Source organism: Equus asinus, chromosome 8 (assembly GCF_041296235.1).
Source record: "Equus asinus isolate D_3611 breed Donkey chromosome 8, EquAss-T2T_v2, whole genome shotgun sequence".
In the NCBI taxonomy this organism is placed as follows: domain Eukaryota; kingdom Metazoa; phylum Chordata; class Mammalia; order Perissodactyla; family Equidae; genus Equus; species Equus asinus.
In genome coordinates this window covers 57,556,582-57,581,337 of record NC_091797.1, presented here as the reverse complement: position 1 = coordinate 57,581,337, position 24,756 = coordinate 57,556,582, and the positions used below count along the sequence as shown (strand labels likewise).

General features: G+C 38.5%; 1 long non-coding RNA gene across 1 annotated transcript in view; it reads left to right on the top strand.

Moving 5' to 3' along the window:
- LOC123287010 (uncharacterized) overlaps positions 1-24,366 on the top strand; it is a 60,989-nt gene extending 36,623 nt beyond the window's left edge. Inside the window, exon 3 of the long non-coding RNA XR_011505209.1 lies at positions 21,032-24,366. This is a non-coding gene — a long non-coding RNA (uncharacterized lncRNA). The remainder of the gene's footprint in view (positions 1-21,031) is intronic.
- The last annotated feature ends 390 nt before the right edge of the window (positions 24,367-24,756 follow it).

Genomic DNA, 24,756 nt, shown 5'->3' with positions numbered 1-24,756 from the left:
TGTTCCAGAGATATGGACTAGGCTAATTTTACTAGTTCGTAGCTGGGTTGCAGCCACATTGTGGAAGATGGTAATAAGTTTAAAATATTAATACATAACTTCAATCTCAGCATATCTTTAAGTAGAATACAAATGTTGGTTGTTATTTTGTTACTTTTTAAATTAACAGTACTTTTTACTAATAGTAATGCATACCAATATTCTTGACTAGTAACTGCTTTCCACAGATATTATTCCATAATCTCGCAAAACATCCATTCATTTATTTAATATTTGTGAGTGTCTACTCTGTGCCAGGCCTTGTACTAGGCATGGAGGATATAAAATTAAGTCCCATATTAACCCCTGCTTTCAAGGAATTCAGTTAATTTTCAGATGGAAGGGTCTGTCAAACAGATAGAAATTTGAGAGCAGAGTTCTGGAGAGTCTGTCAAACAGATAGAAATTTGACAGTAGAGTTCTGGAGAGAAGTCAGGGCTAAAAATGTAAATTTTGGAGTTGGTGACACGTGCAAAGGGAACATATGTATTTTCTAGAAGGAAAAACAAAAGTAAGATCTAAGAGAGCAACCAAGAGAAGTTTGGAATCTTTCTAAAACTTTCTCAGGCATACATACATATGCCACCCCACTCCCCAACTATTTTAGCTAATCTTGCAACAAGGAGGTAATGAGAAATGTTATGTTGAGGTCAGGAGTAGTTATTATTACATTATGCACATTCCCTTGAATCAGTGGAGTAATGGGAACTGGAGAAATGGATGTCGTATTATATGGGTAATCAAATCTTTTTAATGCTTATGATAAGCCTGTGGTTAAATGCTTCCGGGCTTGAACTGAGTTTTATTCTCTTAGGGAAATGTGGATCATTTTCTCAGGACCTTCAGTCTTGGGATGGAAGAAAATAGTTCATTCCAGTAGGTAGAACCAAATGGTACTTAATGCATTTGGGACTCATCTCCATTCCTTCAGGAAGGCAAGATTTTATGGGGAATCAATAGCAATAAAATCTTACTATCCAAATATTACGTATCCTGGGGAATTCTTTATCCAATCCTGTGGAGCTGACTGTGGGAGGTTTCTGAATAAAAGGACTTGGGAGATCCTGAGGCCCTAGAAGCAGTAGCTTAACATGACCCCTAACCAGGGGTCCTGAAGGTCATTGTCACTAAGAGCATCCAGTGAGGGAGTTATCCCCTCAGGGATGCTGGGTGAAGAGATGTTCAGTGGGGAGGAGAAAAGTGAGGAGAGGCAGGCGCTGGCCTGGATGTAGTGGTTAAGTTCTGGTGCTCTGCTTCAGTGCGCCTGGGGTTTGCAGGCCCGGATCCTGGGCACGAGCCTACACACCACACACCAAGTCATGCTGTGGCAGCATCCCACATAAAATAGAGGAAGATTGGCACAGATGCTAGCTCAGGGCCAGTCTTCCTCACACACACACACTCACACACAAAAAGTGAGAGGCCGGGCCAGAACACTGGGAGAGGCCTGTGATTAGGAGGTGGGAAAGATCAAAATGATTAAGTAGAACAAAATATGCTAGCAATGAAAACATTGAATCATAGAAGATGAGGAAAAGATTTCATCAGAAACAAACACAGCTAAGTGAAAGAACAAAACAGGTTTATAAAAGGTCTTAGATTTGGCTTTTCAGAGTCATTAGCAAAATTTTGGAATATACTTTCTGATCTTAACTTTCTGAGATCATCAAGGTGTTTTGTAGGTTTTTTCTGTTTCTGGAAGCTGATCCTGAAGATCAAATCAATTTGTAAAAGAAATAAACATATTTATCACTTACAGATCATCTTACAGAGATAAATATGGAAGAAAAGAGGCTAAATATTAAGGCATACATGAGTTTATAACAAGTAAGTTTATAACAACGAGTTCTCTGTCCAGAAGCCAGTGGATCTCCTTTGTCTGCAAACCCCAGCACCCCTTCTTCCAGCTGGAAATCAAAGCCCTGCCGTTTGAGCTTTGTCTCCCAGATGACCAGCCTGAGCCTACTTATTCTCCCCACCTGTGCACCTTGACTTACCCCCCCCCCCTCCACTTAGACTTTCTTTGATGCATTCATTCAGCAAGTGTCTAGATGCCTTCTGTTTACCAGGTAACTAAGATGGCCATGGTCCCTGCCCACGTGAAGCTTGACATCTTGTGGGAGAGGAAGACATTAAATAATAACATATGTAATCATCTAACGAAAAGCAGTGTGCAAAGGAAATTGACTTAAAACCATAGAGATTGAATAAAAAGGGCTGGACCCAAATTAGGGGTGAGAAGAAATATCCCTAAGCTGAGATCTAAAGGGTGTGCAGGAGTGAATGTGGTCAAAGGTGGGGGAAGCGTTGGAGCAGAGAGAACAGTGTGAAGGCGGGAAGGAAGCCTGGGGCACAGAAAACAAGGAGAGAGCCGCACAAGGTGAGATAGTGAGGATGACAGGGGCCAGATAGTGCCATAACCCAGGCCAGAGTAAGCTTTTATCTTTTGCCTCAGGTAATTGAAAGCAACTGAAGGATGCAAGCAGGGGAATCTTTTAAAAGAACATTGTGGGGCAATACGCATGAACAAAAAATTATTTTTATATAACAACAGTAAATAAAATTAAAAGGAATTATACACCATGACCAACTGGGTTTCATCATAGGGATGCAAGCCTGGCTCAACATTTGAAAATCAGTTGATGTAACACACCATGTTAACAAGTTAAAGGAGAAAAATCGCATAATCATATTAATGCAGGAAAAGCATTTGACAAAAATCCAACATCCTTTCATGGTAAAACCTGTCAACAAAATAGGAATAGAGAGGACCTTCCTCAAACTAGTAAAGACTGTTTATAAAAAACCTATAGTTTACATCAAACTTAATGATGAAAAACTAGATTTTTTCCCCCTCAGATTGGGAACAAGGCAAGGATATCCACTCTCACAATTGCTATTCATATAGAACTGGAAGTCCCTGCCAGTGCAATAAGGAAAAAAGGAACTAAAAGGCGTATAGTTTGGAAAGGAAGAAACAAAACTGTCCCGTTTTGCAGATTACATGATGTTTCACATAGAAATCTCAAGGAATTTACAAAATAATCCCCACAACTATAAAGCAAGTTCAGTATGGATAGAAGATCAATATAAAAAATCAATTGTATTTATGTATACTAGTAATTAACATGTAGAAACTGAAATGCAATACCACTTATATTCACTAAAAAAATGAAATACTTAAAGATAAGTCTAATAAAACATGTACAGGATTTATGAGCTGAAAACTGCTAGACAGTGCTGAAAGAAATCAGAAAAGATCTACATAAAGAGAGAGATATTCCATGTTTGTGAATTGAAAGACTCAAAATAGTAACAATGCCAACAGATTTAACATAATTTTTATCAAAATCCTAGCAAGATTTTTATGGACAATATTGTTCTAAAATATTTATTGAAAGGCGAAGGAACTAGAATAGCTAAAACAATTCTAGAAAGAGAGAATAAAGTGGGGGGAACCACTTCAAGACTTTTGTAATTATGATTATCAAGACTAGTCATATTAGTGGAGGAACAGACACACAGATGAGTGGAACAGATTAGAGAACCCAGAAATCCTCAAGTGCACCAACTGTCATTTGACAAAGCTACAAAAACAATTTAGTAGAATAAGGATAAGATTTTGTGTGTGTGTGTGTGTGTGTGTGTGTGTGTATTTTAACAAATGTTGGAGCAATTGGATATCTACAGTCAAAAGAATGAACCTTGACCTAAACTTCACACCTTATGTAACAATTAACTTAAAATGAATCATAAATTTAAAGGTAAGACATAAACTATAAACTTTTAGAGGATAAGGAGAAAATCTTTGAGACCTAGAGCCCGGTGACAATTCTTAGATATGACACCAAAACCATGCTCCACAAAAGAAAAAAATCATTAAATTGGACTTTATCAAAATTTAATTTTTGCTCTGCAAAAAGCTCCTCCAGGCGGATGAAAAGAGAACATACAGTTTGGGAGAAAATATTTGCAAACCACGTATCTGGCAAGGGACTCATATCCAGAATATATAAAGAACTCTCAAAGAACAACTTCAAAAACAACAACAACAAACAATCCAACTAGAAAGTGGGCAAAAGATCTAAAGAGACACTGCACCAAAGAAGATACATGAATGGCAAATAAGCACATTAACAATGTTCACCAGCACTAGCCATTAGGGAAATGCAAATGAAGACCAAGAAGAGATGTCACTACACACTCAGTAGAACAGCCAAAATTAAAAAGAAAAAAATTGATGATACTAGATGCTGGCAAGGATGTGGGAAAAGTAAATCATACATTGCTTATAGGAGTGTAAAATGGTACAGCCACTCTGGAAAACGTTTTGTAGTTTCTTATAAAACCAAATATACTGGTACCATACGACCCAGCAGTTGTACTCCTGAACTATTCAGAGAAATGAAGACTTATGTCCACTTTAACACCTGCACACAATTGTTCATTGCACTTTATTTATAACAGCTAGAAACTGGAAACAACCAAAATGAATTCATATAAGTTCATTCATCCATAACATGAATACTACTCAGTAAAAAAAGGGACAAGCCATTGATATATGCAACAACTTAATGAATCTCAAGGGCATTATGTTGAATGTAAAAAGCCAATCTTAAAAAGTCACATACTCTGTGATTTTTGTGTATATAGCATTCTTGAAAACGCAAAATTATAGAGTAGGAAAACAAATTAGAGTTTGCAGGAGATAAGAGAGGGTGGGGGCAGGCAGTGGAGAGAGGTAGGTATAACTATAAAGAGGTGGTATGAGCGAGATCTCTGTGATGGTGGAATAGTTCCGTATCTTGATTGTTGTAGTGGTGGTAACATCAGTCTACAAGTGATAAAACGACACAGAGCTGTACACACACATTGTACCAAAGTCAAATTCCCGGTTTTGATATTATACTTTAATTATGTGAAATGTAACCATCGAAGAAATTGGGTGCAGACTACATGAGTCCTCTCTGTATTCTCTTTGTAACTTCCTGTGAATTGATAATTATTTCAAAAGAAAAAGTTAAAAAAAGAGACCACCTTGGATGTGATATGGAGAAAAGATGGAAGAGAAGCAATGGTAGAAGGGTGTGGGTGCAGTAGAAGCGATGAGAGAACAATTAGGAAGTTTCCTGCAGTCATTCAAGAAATTGAAGTCATTGTCTCTGACCAGGCTAGTAGTGGTAGACATGGAGAAAAGTGAATGGATATGAGTGGTTTTTAGGTAGTAAGGTGGAAAGTATTTCCTTGGTTAGAGATATGTGATGAAGGAGAGAAAATCGTGAGCAATAATTCCCAGTTTCTGGATGGTACAGCTACAAAGATGGTGGTGCCACTCAGTGAAATGGGGAGAAGGACAGGAGAGGTGTGTAGGGATTTGGGTGTGGAGAGTGAATTAGTTTCAGACACGTTGAATTTTGGGTGCTTCCGAGATAGCCAAGTAGAGCTGTTGAGCTGACGGTCAAGAACTCAGAGTTAAGTATATGGAAGCCCAGAACATATAAATGATATTGAAAGCCATTGGATGAGATTGCTTGGGGAAAGAGTAACAAGTAGAGGAATTGAGGTCCTAGAGCCTAGTCTTAAGAAATTCCAACATTTAATAGGCTGGGTAGAGAAAGAGAAGTAGACAAAGTATATTGAGGAGGAGTTGCCAGAGAAATAGGAGAAAAGCTGGAAGAGGATAGTTTCAGGGAAGCTGAGGACAGAAAGTATTTCAAGACGAGAGCGACTCACAGTACTCAATGGTCTGGGATGTCCAGTTAGATAAGAAGTGAAAATGATCCTTGGGTTGCTTGGCGTAGAGGTTATTGGTGGCCTTATTGAGTGTCTCTCCCCTCCCTTAGCATGGTGGAGTAGACAAAGCTGCCGGTGGAAGGGAAGACAATGGATATAGCAAAATGTGTATAATTTTTCCTGGAGTTTGGCTGTGAAGAGATGGAGAGAGCTGTGAAGGGAGGTTTTCATTTGATTGTAGTTTGCTTTGAGCTAGAAGAGAAGAGATGTAAAGATGCGTAAATGCCAGTGCAGGAGGAATGAACATACCCAAGTAAAAGGGTATGACACACTACCCGAGAAGCTAAGAGGCCGTAGGTTCCAGAGCACACAGGTGGAGAGGTATTTTTCCCGAAAAGGGAGAGAAATGCCTCTTGTTTAGCAATGCCAAGCTTTTGGTTGTAATGGTAATTGTGGCAATTGATTTTGGTCTGTATTCTTCTTTTGAATAAATATTTTTTTCATTAAATTATAAGTTATTAAAGGTAGAAGAGACATTTGAAATTACCTAGCTCAGCTGCCTACTTTTACAAATTAGAAAACTGAGGCCTGAGAGGACCAGAGGAGTCACTCCTCCCAGTGGTGTGTTGGACTTCAGCTTAAGTCGCTGAGGTCCCTTCATCATCAGCAGGTTAGTAAGCTTCTCTGAGCCCAAGTTCCTTCATGTACAACACAGACCATAATTGTTTTTAAGCAGTGGCGGGGCGGGGGAGCGGGTTTGGGACAATCGTTTTTTTTGTTGATACTACCTTGAAAAAAGATTTTATTTCTCTGGTCACTAACTTCTCTGTTTGAAGCTTATAGGCCTTACAGGTAAAACTGGTCAAACAACTTGATGAAGAAGAGCGGTTTGAGTCTGGCACCAATGCTGTATTGGAAAAACAAGCCTGTGACTTGTTTTTAGGTGTCTATTTAAAAAGGATCGGTGACTCACTTGTATTTGGGCAGAGCAGCCCTAATCCCTGGCCCCTTTGCTAAGACCTAGGCCTACACCTGATGGGTCCCATAAGAAGTAGGGCCTCTGGGCCTTACCTGCAGAGCAGCCTGAGCTCGCAGGTCAGGCGCCTGTTCTGTGTTATTGCTGTTGCATCTGCTGCGACCTGTGGTGGTGTCTCTGTTTTTCTCTTATAGAAAGAAGAACTCAGTTTTCTTAAGGAACCATAGGCTCAATACGATCAGTTCTGCTTTTCTCTTCATCTCTTTTTTGTTCTTTGAATCCTGACTGAAATTTCAAATCTTTACAACATTCTTTGCATAGAAATTGTCTCCCTCTCTTCCTATGTATTTATCTGTCTGGGTTTTTTGTTCATTTATTAACTTATTTTAGGGATGTTTTAAACATTTTATTATGAAATAATTTCAGTCTTATAACCAAGTTGTAAAAATAGTGTCAAAAGTTTTCTTATACTCTTTTCCTAGCTTCCACAAATGTAAGCACAGTAAAATCATAAAAAGCAGGAAAGTGAAAACAAGGCACACAACCATTAATTAATTGACAGACCTTATTCAGATGTCACGAGTTGTCACACTAATGTACCTTCTATGATCCAAGCCAGCATCCCACAATTGCATTTACTTGTCATGGCTCCAGTCTGTGATGGTTCCTCAGCCTCTTTTTGTCTTTCATGACATTCACACTTTGGAGACCTCTCTCAATTTGAGTCTATCTGATGTTTCCTCATGGTTAAATTCAGATTTGCATACTTTTCCTTTTTAAGCACTATGTCTTGGAAGTCTTGGAGCTGGAATTCATATGCTACTCATTCGTCCCGAGCCCGTGTTTTTAGTGAAAGGCACATTCATTTAGAGGAAAAAGAATCTGCTTCTGGCTCCACCTCTGGAGCTATAACATTAGTCCTTACTGCAAATAGCATAACGCTGATGGTTCACCTCGTGGGTTTTCATGAAATATTTTTTAAGGCACATGAACTTTAAGTGTTATATTGTTTAACGTGCTGTTTAAAAGTACCTGGGGGTATCCTTTCTAAATCCCTATCGTTGGTCGTCACTAATTCACAGAGAACACAGCTAAATCATTAAAAACTAATGCTTAGACCAATTACTGGATCAACTGAATTCTTAAAGGCTGGAGTCACCCATAAATAAACTCATAGCAAAACAGCTCCCTAAGCCAAATGCACCAGCAACCAATCATGGGACATGGAGGGCCTGACTCTCCAAGAGATTGAGAGGCTGGGTACCATCACTGACATCCCCAAAATGGACATGGGAAGCTGACAGCAGTCAAGAAATTCTTTCAAGCTTTTAATTCAAGTGCCACATGAAAACTATAACTGGGCCAGGAATCAGAAGCCCAATTCCAGTTTCCCAACTTTTTACTGTATTGCCTTGCTCAAGGAACTTAACCTCTCTGCATTCATTCATTCATCCATTCATTCATTTTTGAGAACTATGGAGTGTCTTCTATGTGCTCAACTCTGTGCTAGGCGCTGCACATCTTATGTTGAGTAATAGATAAGAAATTGATTGACCAAAAGGAGTAAGGAATAGTGTTCTAGGTGGGGTGGACATTGTGAACAAGACCTTTTCATCAGAAGAGAGCAAGAGTTCTGAAAAAAGACCACTGTAGCTAGATGGCAGGAAAATTAGGGCAAGCAGAATAGAAGTTGACACTGGGGTGCGGGGAAGGGTGAGACCTTGCGGGGGTTGGGGGAGAACTGCAGGCGTTTTAAGGAGCCTTGTCTCATCCTAATGGCAGGGGAGAGCCACTGATAGGTGTTAAGCGCTGCAATGATATAATCAGCTTTGGGTTTTGAAAGGTCACTCTAACTACAATGAAGAGAATAGTTTGGAAGTAGACAAACCAGCTACAAGGTAGTTCAGACACCAGATAGTACTAGCTGGATCTAGGGTGGTGGTGTGGAAACATAAGGAAATGGATGGATGTGAAGAGAGTGCTTCTGTGGGATCTGGTGCAGACTGCCAGTTTTCAACTACTTAACCCTATGACCTTGAAAACTTACTTTACCTCTTTGTGCCTCAGTTTCCTCTTCTGTAAAATGGGTTATAACTGTGGTTCCTACATCATACAGTTTTTGAGAGGATTAAACTAAGTTAATAGAAGTAAACTGCTTAGAAAAGTACTTGGTACATAATAATCACACATGCTACACACACACATATATATAAACACAAACACATATAAATGTATATACATACACATATATATAAACTCACATTATTACTATAAGAAGATATTTAAGTGATAAAATGGCCAAAAGCATGAGATAAATTGAGTATGTAAGGTAAGGCAGAGGTGGCCATGTATCTGTCAGACCTCTCATTTGCAGGCAATAGATATGGACTCCATCTTGTTTAAGTTGAAAGGAATTGATAAGAAGGAAATTGGCAGACAGAAGTTCTACTTCCAGCCAAAATGAAGTAGTCGGGACCAGATTTCCTCTCCTGCCTGAAACAACTAAAAAAGTGGACCAAATATATGAAGCAACAGATTTCAAGACACTGGACATTAAGCAATGAAGGACAGTTATCCCTAAGAGATGATAAGAAGAAAAGAGGAGACGCCTTACAAATTTCCCAGCTTGCTGTCTTGAGAGAATTTCTAGGCTGCGGTGCAGGAGGGTGAACCCAGGAGGAGCCTGCTAGACACCCTGAGTTAAGGAGGTGGCGCCTCCAGGGAGTTCAAGGTAGCCAGAGTTTTCAGGATGCAGTAGCAGAGAGGAGAGAGATACAAGGACAGATAACTCTGGAGATATGCATAGGGGTTCCCTTGTGTGTTCAGATGAGTACTGAGCAGCAGTTGCAGATAAGGAAGCCGCCTGAGGCCAGAGAATGAATACCTGAGAGGTTAGAGGGTGGTTAGAGGTAACAGCATCTGAGCTTACACAACGCCATAAATAGTGCCTGTGCTTGGCCTGATTGGAAAATGAGTCATTGACTAGATTGCTAAGAAGGGGAAACAATTAGCCCTAGACTAAATTACTGGGAAGTAGATTGTGATAAGTTAGAGATGCATACTATCTACTATAAATGCCAAAGCAATGCCGAATTGACGAAACACAGAGATCTAGCTAAGAAGCCAGCAAAGGAGATAAAGCGGAGACATAAAAACATTCAATTAATGCAGAAGGGCACAGGAAAAGAGGAACTACCTAACAAAGAACAGATAGAAAACAAATAACAAGATGGTGTCTTTAAACCTAACCATATCAGTTATCACATTAACTGTCTAAATATCTCAATTTAAAAACAGAAATTGTCCAATAATATACTGCCTACAAGATACCACATTAAATATATTGATACAAATAGACTAAAAATAAAAGCATGGAAAAGATATCCTATGCTAACTCTAATTAAAGGAAAGCCAGAGTGATAATATTAATATCAGATAAAGTAGATTTCAAAGCAAAGAATATTACAAGGGATGAAAATCATTTTACAGTGAAAAGGTGTCAATTTATCAAGAAGACATAGTGATACTAAACTTTTATGCACCGAATAACAAACTTTCAAAATATACAAGCAAGGAGAAATAGACAAATCCACTGTTTTAGTTGTAGATTTCAATACTCATCTCTCAATATTTGATAGAACAAGAAGACAGAAAATCAGTCAGGATATAGAAAGTTGGAAAACCACTATCAACCTACTTGACATAATTAACATTGATAGAATATATTACACAACAATGGCAGAATAGACATTCTTTCCAAATGGATGTGGAATACCTACCAAGATAGACCATATTCTGCCATAAAACAAGTGCCAATAAATTTCAAAGGACTCAAGTTATGTAAAGTATATTATTCGACCACCATAGAATTAAATTAAAAATCAACAAGAGAAAGATATCTGAAAAGTGCCCAAATATTTGGAAATAAAATAATACTTCTAAGTAATCCATGATCCAAAGAAAAAATCAAAAGGGAAATTAGAAAGCATATTAAATTGGATGAAAATGAAAACACAATATATCAAAATTTGTAGGATGCCACTAAAGTAGTACTTGAAGGGAAATTTATACTACTAAATGCCTATGTAAGTACAGATGAAAGGTTGTTACTTACTTTAAATCTAGTGCAATAAAAATTGGCATACAAATGATAAATATGTCAATGGAACAGAATGGAGAGTCCAGAAGTAGAACCATACATATTTAGATATCTGATTTTCAATAAAGATATAAAGCAGAAAGGATAGTATTGCAATGAGTGGTACTAGAACAATCAAATAGCCAGACATGTACACACACACACACACACAAGAACTTCATTCCATTTCTCAAACCATATACAAAAATTAACTCAAAATGGATCATAGAGCTAAATGTAAAACCTAAGATTGTAAAACTTTTAGAAGAAAATGTAGGAAAAAAATCTTTGAGATCTTGAGTTAAGCAAAGATGTCTTGGATATGATACTAAAAGCAGTTCATAACAGAAAAAAGGGTAAAGTGCACTTCATCAAAATTAAAAACTTCTATATTTTAAAAGACAGTCTTAAGAGAATAAAATAGAATGGGAGAAAATGTAGAAATATTTGTAACCTGAACATGTAAAGAGACGTCAAAACTCAGTAAGAAAACAAACAACCCAATAGAAAAATGGACAAAAGATTTGAACAGATGCTTTAGCAAGGAATGTATATGGGTGGCAAATAAGCACATGAAAAGATACTCAGCATCATCAGTCATCTGAGAAATACAAATTAAACCACAAGGAGGTGTCACTTTATACCTATTAGAAAAGCTAAAATTGAAGAAGATTTAACATACCAAATGTTGCAGAGAATGTGAAGGAACGGAAACTCATATTATTAGTGGGAACGTAAAATAGTACAATCACTTTGGACAATTCTCGGCAGTTTCTTAAGTTAAAGATTATCTACATATTATACGGCCATCCCACTCTACGTATTTACTCAGAAAAAATGGAAGCATATGTCTGTACAAAGACTTACACAAGAATCTTCATAGCAGTTTTACTTGTGACAGCCAAAACGTGGAAACAACCCAAACGCCCATCAGCAGACGAATAAACTGTGGTATACTATACAAAGGAATACTACTTAGCAATAAAAAGGAATTAACTACTGATACTTGCAACAAGCTGAATCTCAAAATAATTATGCTGGGTGAGAAAAGCCAGACAAAAAGTGTACTCTGTCTGGTTCTATTTACATAAAATTTCTGAAAAACGCAAACTAACCTACAGTGACAGAAAACAGATCAGTGGTTTCCTGGGAGGGGAGGAGGTGGGAATGAGTGAGAAAGAAGGATTACAAAGGAGCATAAAAAACACTTGGCAGTGACAGATATGATCACTATTGTGATGGTGGCGATGGTTTTGCAGGTGTAGACAGAAGTCAAAATATCAAGTTATATACTTTAAATATGTGCAGTTCATAGTATGTCAGTTACACTTTAATAAATTTATTTTTAGAAACGAGGCTTATTGGCAGCTTAGATAATCTCCCAGAGGGTGAGCAAACTACGTCTGACGGCTGCACTGTAAGGAACGGTGCTCCAAATTATCTTGCAAAAGTGTCTGGCAAGCAGTCTATCGCTGGGCACCAGACGTTGGGTCTCGTACCACTAACACCAGGGTAGGAGTTTCACTAGAGATGCTTCCACTCAAGGTACTGTCGCTGCTGCTTCCTGAAACTAGATGCAGCTGCCCATTTTCACCTCCAGAGTGGATCCTTCTTCTTCTTTCCTCTAACTTCTGATTCAAAGTCTGGGGCCGAGGCTGTCTCATAGGTGGGTCCTGGGCCAGGTGTCTGCATCTTAGCTGAAACAGAGGCCGCGAAGGTATACGCCTGCCCCTAAGATGGAGGATTCTCCAGATGCTGCAGCCTAATGCTGGTGGCCAAGCAGATGCTATCAGGCGTTGGGTAGCCAAGGAGAAGAACCAACATCAGGAGACAGGGATGGCCTTGTGCTTATCCCTGAGACCCCAGTTTCCTTAGCTAAGAAAGGAATATTTCTCAAGATTTCTGTGAGAATCAAATGAGGTCATATATGTGGAAATACTTTGCAATTTTCAGTGTAAATGTAAAATGCTATTTTTAAAACCTATAAAACTTGGGAACTGAACCTTTTTTTAGCCAAATAAACCCTTGGAGGAAAAAACAGGAGTTAAACAGGGAGAAGGCCCAGTGAACAGGCAGCAGGAGATCCACGAGACAAAGGCCTGGAGACTAAGCTGTGGAGCAACCAGCAGAGGGCCCAAAAGAGGGACTGGACGAGGAAAGGGACTCCCTGAAGGACACTCTTCCTACAGCGCTTTCTGTAGTTTTAAAACACAATAAAGATGGGTGTCTTAGCAAAAGCATACAGTTGATACACTTATTCACTTTGAAATTTTGTACATGCCTATTACAAAAAAGTTGAATAAGAACACTCTTACAGTCGTCATAAAATACTTTTTTTGTTTTTTGTTTTTGTTTTTGGTTTTTATTAAGATTATGATAGTTAACAACCTTGTGAAATTACAGTTGTACATTATTGTTAGTCATGTTGTGGGTACACCACTTCACCCTTAGTGCCCTCCCCCCACCCCCCTGTTCCCCTGGTAACCACCGATCAGTTCTCTTTGTCCATATGTTAACTTCCACCTATGAGTGGAGTCATACGGAGTTCGTCTTTCTCTGTCTGGCTTATTTCACTCAACATAATACCCTTAAGGTCTATCCATGTTGTTGTGAATGGGACAACTTTGTCCTTTTTTATGGCTGAGTAGTATTCCATTGTATATATATACCATATCTTCTTTATCCAATCATCAGTTGCTGGGCACTTAGGTTGGTTCCATGACTTGGCTATTGTGAATAATGCTGCGATGAACATAAGGGTGCATGGGACTTTTGGAATTGCTGATTTCAGGTTCTTAGGAAGATACCCAGTAGTGAGATGGCTGGGTCATAAGGTATTTCTATCTTTAACTTTTTGAGAAATCTCCATACTGTTTTCCATAGTGGCTGCACCAGTTTGCATTCCCACCAACAGTGTATGAGGGTTCCTATTTTTCTCCACAGCCTCTCCAACGTTTGTCACTCTTGGTTTTGTATATTTTTGCCATTCTAACAGGTCTAAGGTGATATCTTAGTGTAGTTTTGATTTGCATTTCCCTGATGATTAATAATGATGAGCATCTTTTCATGTGTCTATTGGCTATCCGTATATCTTCTTTGGAGAAATGTCTCTTCATGTCCCCTGCCCATTTTTTGATTGGGTTGTTTGATTTTTTGTTGTTGAGCTGTGTGAGTTCTTTATATAGTAGGGAGATTAACCCTTTGTTGGATAAATAACTTGTAAATATTTTTTCCCAATTAGTGGGCTGTTTTTTTGTTTCAATCCTGTTTTCCCTTGCCTTCAAGAAGCTCTTTAGTCTGATGAAGTCCCATTTATTTATTCTTTCTATTGTTTCCCTCGTCTGAGGGGTTATGGTGTCCGAAAAGATTCTTTTGAAACTGATGTCAAACAATGTACTGCCTATATTCTCTTCCAGAAGATTCATTGTTTCAGGCCTAATCCTTAGGTCTTTGATCCATTTTGAGTTTATTTTTGTGAGTGGTGAAAAAGAAGGTCAATTTTCATTCTTTTACATGTGGCTGTCCAGTTTTCCCAGCACCATTTGTTGAAGAGACTTTCTTTTCTCCCTTGTAGGCCCTCAGCTCCTTTGTCGAAGATTAGCTGTCCATAGATGTGTGGTTTTATTTCTGGGCTTTCAATTTTGTTCCATTGATCTGTGCACCTGTTTTTGTACCAGTACCATGCTGTTTTGATTACTGTAGCTTTGTAGTATGCTTTGAAATCTGGGATTGTGATGCCTCCAGCTTTGTTCTTCTTTCTCAGGATTGCTTTAGCAATTCGCGGTCTTTTGTTGCCCCATATGAATTTTAGGATTCTTTGTTCAATTTCTGTAAAGGATGTCATTGGGATTCTGATTGGGATAGCGTTGAATCTGTAGATTGCTTTAGGTAGTATGGCCATTTTAACTATGTTTATTCTTCCAGTCCATGTGCATGGAATGTCTTTCCATCTCTTTATGTCGTCATCAATTTCTTTCAGGAAAGTCTTGTAATTTTCGTTGTATAGATCTTTCACTTCCTTGCTTAAATTTATCCCAAGGTATTTTATTCTTTTTGTTGCGATCGTGAATGGGATTGAGTTCTTGAGATCTTTTTCTGTTAGTTCATTGTTAGTGTATAGAAATGCTACTGATTTATGTATGTTGATTTTATACCTTGCAACTTTGCTGTAGCTGTTGATAGTTTCTAATAGTTTTTCTATGGATTCTTTGGGGGTTTCTATATATAAGATCATGTCATCTGCAAACAGCGAGAGTTTTACTTCTTTGTTGCCTATTTGGATTCCTTTTATTTCTTTTTCCTGCCGAATTGCTCTGGCCAACGTCTCCAGTACTATATTGAATAAAAGTGGTGAAAGTGGGCACCCTTGTCTTGTTTCTGTTCTCAGTGGGATGGGTTTCAGCTTTTGTCCATTGAGTATGATGTTGGCTGTGGGTTTGTCATATATGGTCTTTATTATGTTGAGGTACTTTCCTTCTATACCTATTTTATTGAGGGTTTTTATCATAAATGGATGTTGGATCTGGTCGAATGCTTTCTCTGTATCTGTTGAGATGATCATGTGGTTTGTGTTTCTCATTTTGCTAATGTAGTGTATCAAGTTGATTAACTTGCAGATGTTGAACCATCCCTATGTCCCTGGTATAAATCCCACTTGATTGTGGTTTATAATCTTTTTGATGTATTGCTGTATTCCGTTTGCCAAAATTTTGTTGAGGATTTTTGCATCTATGTTCATCAGTGATATTGGCCTGTAGTTCTCCTTCTTTGTGTTGTCCTTGTCAGGTTTGGGGATCAGGGTGATGTTGGCTTCATAGAATGTGTTAGGAGTGCTCCATCTTCCTCAATTTTCTTGAATACTTTGAGAAGGATAGGTATTAAATCTTCTTTGAATGTTTGGTAGAATTCTCCAGAGAAGCTGTCTGGTCCTGGACTCTTATTTTTGGGGAGGTTTTGGATTACCATTTCGATTTCTTTACTTGTGATTAGTCTATTCAGATTCTCTATTTCTTCCTGATTCAGTTTGAGTCTAGGAATTTATCCATTTCTTCTAGGTTGTTCAGTTTGTTGACATATAGTTTTTCATAGTATTCTTTTATGATCCTTAGTGTTTCTTCGGTATCTGTTGTGATTTCTCCTCTCTCATTTCTAATTTTATTTATTTGAGACTTCTCTCTTTCTTTCTTACTGAGTCTGGCTAAGGGTTTATCGATTTTGTTAATTTTTTTGAAGAACCAACTCTTTGTTTCGTTGATCCTTTCTACTGTCTTTTTTGTTTCAATATCGTTTATTTCTGCTCTGATTTTTATTATTTCCCTCCTTCTACTGACTTTGGGCTTTGTTTGTTCTTCTTTTTCTAAGTCTGTTAGGTGTCGTTTGAGGTTGTTTATGTAAGATTTTTCTTGCTTATTGAGGTTAGCATGTATTGCAATGAATTTCTCTCTTAGGACTGCCTTTGCTGCGTCCCAAATAAGTTGGTATGGAGTCCTTTCATTTTCTTTTTTCTCCAGATAGTATTTGATTTCTTCTTCAATTTCTTCAATAATCCATTTTTTGTTCAGTAGCATATTGTTTAGTCTCCACATTTTTGCCCCTTTCCCAGCTTTATTCTTGTAGTTGATTTCTAGTTTCATAGCATTATGATCCAAAAAGATGCTTGATATTATTTCAACCCTCTTGGATTTATTAATGCTTGCTTTGTTTCCCAAGATATGGTCTATCCTTGAGAATGTTCCATGCACGCTTGAGAAGAATGTGTAACCTGCTGTTTTTGGATGAAGTGTTCTATATATATATCTAAGTCCATCTAGTCTAATTTTTCATTTAATTCTATAATTTCCTTGTTGATTTTTCTGTCTGGATGATCTATCCATTGGTGTTAATGGGGCGTTGAGGTCCCCTACTACAATTGTATTATTGTTGATGTTTCATTTTAGTTTTGTTAATAGTTTCTTTACAAATTTTGGTGCTCCTGTGTTGGGTGTGTATATATTTATAAGTGTTATGTCATCTTGGTGGAGTGTCCCTTTTATCATTATATACTGCCCCTCTTTGTCTTTCTTCATCTGTTTTGCTTTGAAGTCTACTTTATCTGATATAAGTATGGCAACACCTGCTTTCTTTTGTTCATTATTAGCTTGGAGTATTGCCTTCCATCCCGTCACTCTGAGTCTTTGTTTGTCTTTGGGGCTGAGGTGTGTTTCCTGGAGGCAGCATATTGTTGGATCTTGTTCTTTGATCCATCCTGCCACTCTGTGTCTTTTGATTGGAGAGTTCAATCAATTTACATTTAGAGTGATTATTGAAACGTGGGGGCCTACTGCTGCAATTTTATCACTTGTTTTCCAGTTCTTTTGCATTTCCTTTGTTTCTTGTCCCATGATTTTTGGATTCCTAATTCAAGTAGGTAAATTTCTGTATTGGCTTTCTTCTTATTTGTAATTAGTGTCTTTATTCTTGTTATTTGTTTAGTGGTTACCAGGTGGTTTGTATAACACATCTCGTAGATGAGGTAGTCCTTTTTCTGATAGCCTCTTATTTCCTTAAATTAAAACATTCCATCCCTTTTCTCTTCCCCTTCTAGGTTGTTATTCTCAGATTATTTTTTTCCCTCTTCCTTTTTGTGTTGTGAGTTTGTGGTTAAAATGACTAGGTTATATTTATTCTTGGTGTTTCCGTTCCGTTTATCTTTAATGTTTTATGTAACTTGCTAACCCGTTCTGATGGACAGCTGCTACTTTCTATTATTGTCCTTCTGCTTATCTCCTTTGCTCTGGATTTTGTAACCCCTTTCCTTTTTTTGATTTTTCAGGTATGAGGTTCTTCCTGAGCATTTCTTGAAGAGGAGGTCTTGTGGCAATGAACTCCCTTAACTTTTGTTTATCTGGGAAAGTTTTTATTTCTCCATTGTATTTGAAGGATATTTTTGCTGGGTAGAGTATTCTTGGCTTCAGGCTTTTGTCCTTTAGAATTTTGAATATTTCATTCCAATCTTTTCTAGCCTGTAAGGTGTCTCCTGAGAAATTTGCTGATAGCCTTATGGGGGTTCCTTTGTAGGTTATTTTCTTCTGCCTGGCTGCCCTTCGTATTTTCTCTTTGTCGTTGACTTTTGCTAGCTTCACTACTATATGCCTTGGGGTTGGTCTTCTTACACTGATAAAGTTTGGAGATCTATTGGCTTCTGTCACATGAGGTTCCATCTCTCTCCCCAAGTTTGGAAAGTTCTCAGCCATTATTTCTTTGAACAGACCTTCTGCCCCCTTCTCCTTCTCTTCTCTCTCTGGTTTACCTATAATCCTTATGTTGCATCTCCTAATTGAGTCAGATAATTCTCGGAGAGTTTCTTCATTTCTTTTTAGTCTTAGCTCTCTCTCCTCCTCTGTCTGCAGCATTTCTATATTCCTATCCTCCAAATTGCTAATTCTGTCCTCCATATTATTGACCCTACTGTTCAGAGAGTCCAGATTTTTTTTAATCTCCTCCATTGTGTTCTTCATCTCCAGTATTTCTAATTGGTTCTTCTTTATAGTATCAAGCTCCTTTGTGACATAGCTCCTGAACTCATTGAGTTGTCTATCTGAATTCTCTTTTAACTCGTTGAGTTTTTTAATAATGGCTGTTTTGAAATCATCGTCATTTAGGTTATAGATTTCATTGTCTTTGGGATTGTTTTCTAGGTACTTATCATTTTCCTTCTGTTCTGGAGATTTAATATATTTTTTCATACTGCTTGATGGCGTGTATTTGTGCCTCCACATAGAGATAGAGTTTAGTTACTGCTTCCACTTGTTGCAACTGGTGTGGGGGGAGAGCAGCTGTTTAGACTGCACCTACCAGGAACCCTGTCAGCTGTTACTGACTGGACTTGGGCCCTCCTCGTAGTCACAGTGGTCCTGTGGGGTCCCTCATCAGTTGTGGGGGCAATCACAAGGGGGCCTCAGGCTACTGGTGCCTACTGTTGCAGACCACCTAGATGCGCTCCCTCCTTGGGGTCTGCAGCAGTGTTATGGGCTTTCCCAGCAGCTGGGAGTAGGATCACCTATAATCATAGCTCTGTCACTGTCAGAGCCCACAAGATCACACTTGTCCACTATAGGTCTCAGCAGAGCTATGGGTACCTTCTGCAGTCTGTGGTCAGCATACCTAGCTGTGCTACTTTTGCCCCAGGGCCTTCCAGCCTTGTGGTTGCTGGTTGGAACCTCTCCACTAGTGCTGTGCAGAGGCTTTTGCTGAGGCTGCTGTGGGAACCTGGAGTTTCCCCCTGGGCCATGTAGCCGTTCCACTGGAGCTCCACCCTGCCCCAAACCACTCCCACAGAATCTCTGGGAGCCCCTTGCCACGTCTGGGTCACGGCCAGAGTCCGTGGGCCCGGCAGTTGCTGGTGGGCTGCTGCCTTGCGGGGAATTCTGCTCTTTGGGAGCTTCCTGGCTTTCTGAATGTTGGGTGGGACCTCTCTGCTAATGGCGAGCAGAGGCTTTCCTTGCCGGCGGTGTGGGACCCTGGACTTTCTCCGTGGGCCATGGAGCTGAGCACTGGAGCTCCACCCAGCTCCCAAGCACGCCCACGGGAACTCTGGGTGCCTCTTGCACCATTCCAGGCACAGCCAGAGACCGTGGGCCCAGCAGCAGCTGGCGGACTGGTTCCCTGCCAGGGATTCTGCTCTTTGGGAGCTTCCTGGTGTTCTGAATTCTGGGCGGGGCCTCTCTGCTAATGGCGAGCAGAGGCTTTCCCTGCCGGTGGGTGCAGGACCCTGGAGTTTCCCCCTGGGCTTAGGTGTAATCGCTGGGGGCTTAGGTAGGGCTGTAGTCACCTGTTTCCACCGTCGCTCTGCTGATGAGTGCACTCTCCTGCCCTTGGTGCATGGCGATGCTATGGGGGAGTCCACTGGAAGAGAGCCTGTTGCAAGTACTAGGCTGTTTGGGGGTTGGGGGTCGGAGAGTTTTCACCTATCTCCACCTCCTCCTGGGGGGAAGTTCATCAGCCTTCCGATGTATAGCAGCACGGGTCTCTCAGGCGTATTGACATGCTATCTGGATATCCTTTGTTAACTGGTGAATGTCCAATTGGTTGTAGATTTGAAGGGGGAGAGACAAAGACGACTACTCACTCTGCCATCTTGGTCCCTCTGTCATAAAATATTTTTATATTAATGTGTTTGCATCTGTATAACAGATATTACCAAACCCAAATCTGGGAAAATGCTACCACTTCCATTGTGGTTTAATTGTTTGTTCTACAATATCCTATGGCATCGTCTTACATCCTCATCCTCAAAAATAAACACACACACAGTTTGATGATACCAACTGAACTGACTAGAAACTTTAATTCCACACACAATTCCTGTGACTTGGCCTTGCTTTTTAGTCCATATTACAATGGTCAACATTGGAAGTCAAAACATTTACTCTATAGGGACACAGAGAAGGACCTCACAACTGCATTTTAGAGGCTTATATATCCAACAGCATCTGTAATATAATTACAAAGTAACGTTAATTATTTCAGCTAGTTATTTGCTATGTGTTTTTTAAATAAACTTTTTATTTTAGAATAGCTTTAGAATTACAGAAACATTGTGGAGATAAAACAGAGTTCCCGTATATTCTACACTGAGTTTCTCCTATTGTTAACATCTTACATTAATATGGTGCACTTGTTAAAATTTATAACCAAAATTGATATACTGTTATTAACTAAAACCCGTACTCTATTCATATTCCCTTAGTTTTTGCCTAATGTCTCTTCCTGTTCTGAGATCCCATCCAGGATTCTACATTACGTTTTGTCACCATATCTCCTTAGGCTCCTCTTAGTTGTCACTGTTTCGTAGACTTTCCTTGGTTTTGATGACCTTCACTGTTTTAAGGTTTATTAGTCAGATATTTTGTAGACGGTCCTTCATTTTGGATTTGCATGATGTCTTCCTCATGGTTAGACTGGGCTTATCTGTTCATGGGAGGAAAATCACAGAGGTAGAGGGTCATTCTCATCACAACACATCAAGGACACATGCTATCAACATGACCTATCACAGGTCATCTTATGCTTGGTCACCTGAGTAAGATGTGTTCTGTAATGTGTTGTTTACTCTGTGCTGTAGACACTTTGTCATTTATTTTTTTTAATTTTTAAATTTTTTCCAGGAAGTTCAGCCTAGAGTTAACATCTGCCACCAATCCTCTTTTTGCTGAAGAAGACTGGCCCTGAGCTAACATGCATGACCATCTTCCTCTACTTTATATGTGAGATGTGCCACAGCATAGCTTGACAAGTGGTGTGTAGGTCTGCACCCAGGATCCGAATTGGCGAATGCTGGGCTGCTGCAGCGGACCACGCGAACTTAACCACTGTGCCACCAGGCCAGCCTTGTCATTTATTTTTTCATTGTTTTTTCAATATTTTATTATGAGAATTTGTAAACATACAGCGAAGTTGAAGTTTTATGTTTTTATGATAATATTTTACATACATCCCCAGCATAGATTCTACAATTGATCTTTTACTGCATTTACTTTATCACAGACCTGTCTATTCATTCAGCCATTTGTCACATCAATCCATCTTTTAGGTGTGTGTATTTCTGCCAGATATTTTAGATTCTGACAATTTTGCCCCATAGCATAAGAGGAAATAAAACCAGATTTGCTGCAAAGAAACAAAGAAAGAGAATCATGCTGGATTTTAAAATTCAAGTCTTATAGATGTGTGGGGAAGGGGCACATTTAAGAAAATAATGGAGGGTAAAAAAATTAGCTAGCAACTTAGGAACTAGAGGAAGTCCTTTGACATTATGAAGTGTGTCAAAAAGATCACTGCATTCCCAAAGATTGCCAAACAATTGCACGGAAAGAAGCTAAAGGTAAAGGAACTATGGCCCAAGGAATGCACGATTTCAGGGATCTGAAGAGAATGGAAGAGCGTCTGCCAGTTTTGGATGCCAGGAGCATGTCTCCAAAAGGATAGTATCAGAAGAACCTGGAACTGTGTGCCCATTTCCAGGAACGTCTCCCAAGCACAGAACAGGGAATGCTGCGATACCACATTTTAATCGTCTATTCCCCTAATGCAAAGAATGAGGCAACAAATGTCCCTTAACATTTCTCTTTGTCTGTGAGTGTGAGCTTCTCCAAGAGAGTGGTCTTTGTGCTAGTTCTCTAGGGCTCCTGTAAGAAAGTACCACAGGCCGGATGGCTGAAACAACTCGAATTTATTTCTCCCAGTTCTGGAGGCTAGAATTTTGAGATCAAGGTGTTGGCAGGGATGGTTCCTTCTGAGGATTGTGAGGGAGAGTCTGTTCCAGGCTTCCCTTGGCTTGTAGATAGCTGTCTTCTCATTGTGTCTCTACATTGTCTTTCCTCTGTCTCTGTGTCCAAATTTCCCTTTTTATAAGAACACCAAATGTATTGGATTAGGGCCCACCCTAATGACCTTATTTTAACTTGATTACATCCAGAAAGGGCCTATCTCCAAATTCAGTCACATTCTGAGGTACTGGGGTTGAGACTTCAATGCGTGAATGTTGGAGCAGACAAAATACAACCCGTAGTCTTCAAATTTATTTCTTGCATAACCCGAAAAAGAATTTGGAAAAACTGTGTACCCTTCACACAGTTTAATATTGACACTTAACAATTTAAATCATAGATTTAAACAGTTCCAAAGGATAAAATTTTTGTCGTGTAAATATTGATGTCAAAATTTGGCGTCAAAATAAAACGGTTACTCTTTTAAGGGTGTCCAAAGGAATCTAAATACCATAACAATTTGATTCAATAATTATAATCTATTTAAAAATGCCTGCGTAATTTCCAATGGAAATTTTATATCTTTCCTTTTTTTGCTTTCCATTCCAATTCTCCCACAGAATTTTACCTTCATGTAACATATTTTAATACCAGAAAGTCTCTTTTTTGACCACCCCATTATGCTTCTCTTTGACAAAACTGTGCATGGAAATTGAAATTTTGAAATATGTTTTATTTCTTGGGATCATAAGGTTGTAAGTGTTATTTAAACTTCCTTCTAGGTTGAGTTGTTGCCATTGTTATTGTTAAATGATGATCAAGACAATGAAACTACTTTATAAAATTATTATTTTGTAATTTATTAAACAGAAAAAATAAGATTTTATTGAAAATGTTTCTCTTGCAATGATACAAATGATGTCCCTCCCTCCAATTAGCTCACGTATCCATTGACGAATGACTTAATGTTAGAACCGTGCAGATTCTGTGTGAAGTTTATCCCTGCCCTCACCCCTTTATAGAAGTAACTGCTGAGAAAACTTATTCATAGTAATAAATAAATGGGAATGAAAGGTGTTTATTATAGCAATTTCATCCAATTCTTTGAGTTCTACCCAAATTCTATGCCAAATATCACCTGGAAATTTATTATAAAAATTATTTTTAGTACTCTCTCTGCTAAAAATTCTATTAAATTCTTCTTTTAGTGAAAGTTGAAAACCACCCAACACACAAAAGACCTGTTACCCAGTTATGAGAGTGACTCAGAGCCTCAAGTTCTGGGAGGCACACCTGACTTACCAAACAGCTCTTAGTTCCCTGTGTTGCTCTTTCACTAAAGCACCTTGTTTAGAACAGGTTGGTGTCTTAGCTTGGGTTCCTCCCAAAACAAACTCTAAGATGAGGTCTTGAGTTCAAGAAATTTATCTGAGAGTTGATCCCAGAAAGAACATCCTAATGGGGACCTTCTGAGTATCCCGTAGAATGCACCTCAGAACTGTCGCACTAAAGAACAAGGACGTTGGGAATTTATGCACTTTCAGTCCCTGCCCTTGTACCTGGCTGAATACCAGAGACAGCCCTCCTTGGGCAGAGAAGCAGAAAGACTTGGGCCCTTACCACTAGAAGGTGCAGTGAACTCAGAGGTGGGCCCTTAGGATATACAGCGGGACATCAAAAATATCTGTAGTAGGTGAAATATAGAAACATTGTTAATTTACTGATAAAAATATTTATCTTATCATATTTTAAAATATATTTTCATCAAAACCTGAAGCTGCAGATGTATTTCATTTAATTCATAAAAAGTCTCCTCCCTATATTGACAAAATGAATATACTTTGTTAAATCTATCAGTTTAACATCATTTTTAATTCAAATAAATGTTATTAGAATTCAAAAATCTTAAGTATTCTTTGAATTTAATATTGAGTAAATATCAACTACTACTAAAACTACTGAAAATAAATTTCAGAATGCATATTGTAAAGAGATTTATACGATGTGGATGTAATATAATTAATTTATTCACTTAATAATGTTATGCAAATAAGAAAATAAATTGAGGTGTTGTTTCTTGTTATTTAATTTATAATAATGTAACACACTATTTTGCTAAAATTGTAAATTACTTTTGAAGTGAGGCATATGATAAAAAGCACCGTATTTCTTTGGTGAATGTATTTGTGTGCATGTATTCTGCTATGAGGAACAATTAAATTAGAACCAAGTATAGATACCATACTGTATTAATTTCTAGACCTCAGGTTAAAACTTTTCCTCATATTTAAAGGAAGAGAAAGCTACCTACTGCTAAAATGCATCGGTCTAGAAGCGAGTATATAATTTTATTTATTTTTTTGTTACAGGAGTAGAAAGCATTAAGTGTTTTATAAATAAAGTTAGATGAGAATTAACTTCAACTGGAATAGATGTGCATTTTAGCTGGTTTGTTGAAGAGCACACACCAAATCAGAAAGAAATTATGCACAGGTCTTACTTATGGATTTTATCCAATTTACTTTGAGCAGTTTGGTAGTTCCAGAAAAACATTTTCAGGTACATTTAAAAATATCAGAGTCACTAACATGTCCTCTTTTGGCTATTCAAAGGTATTTTTCTTT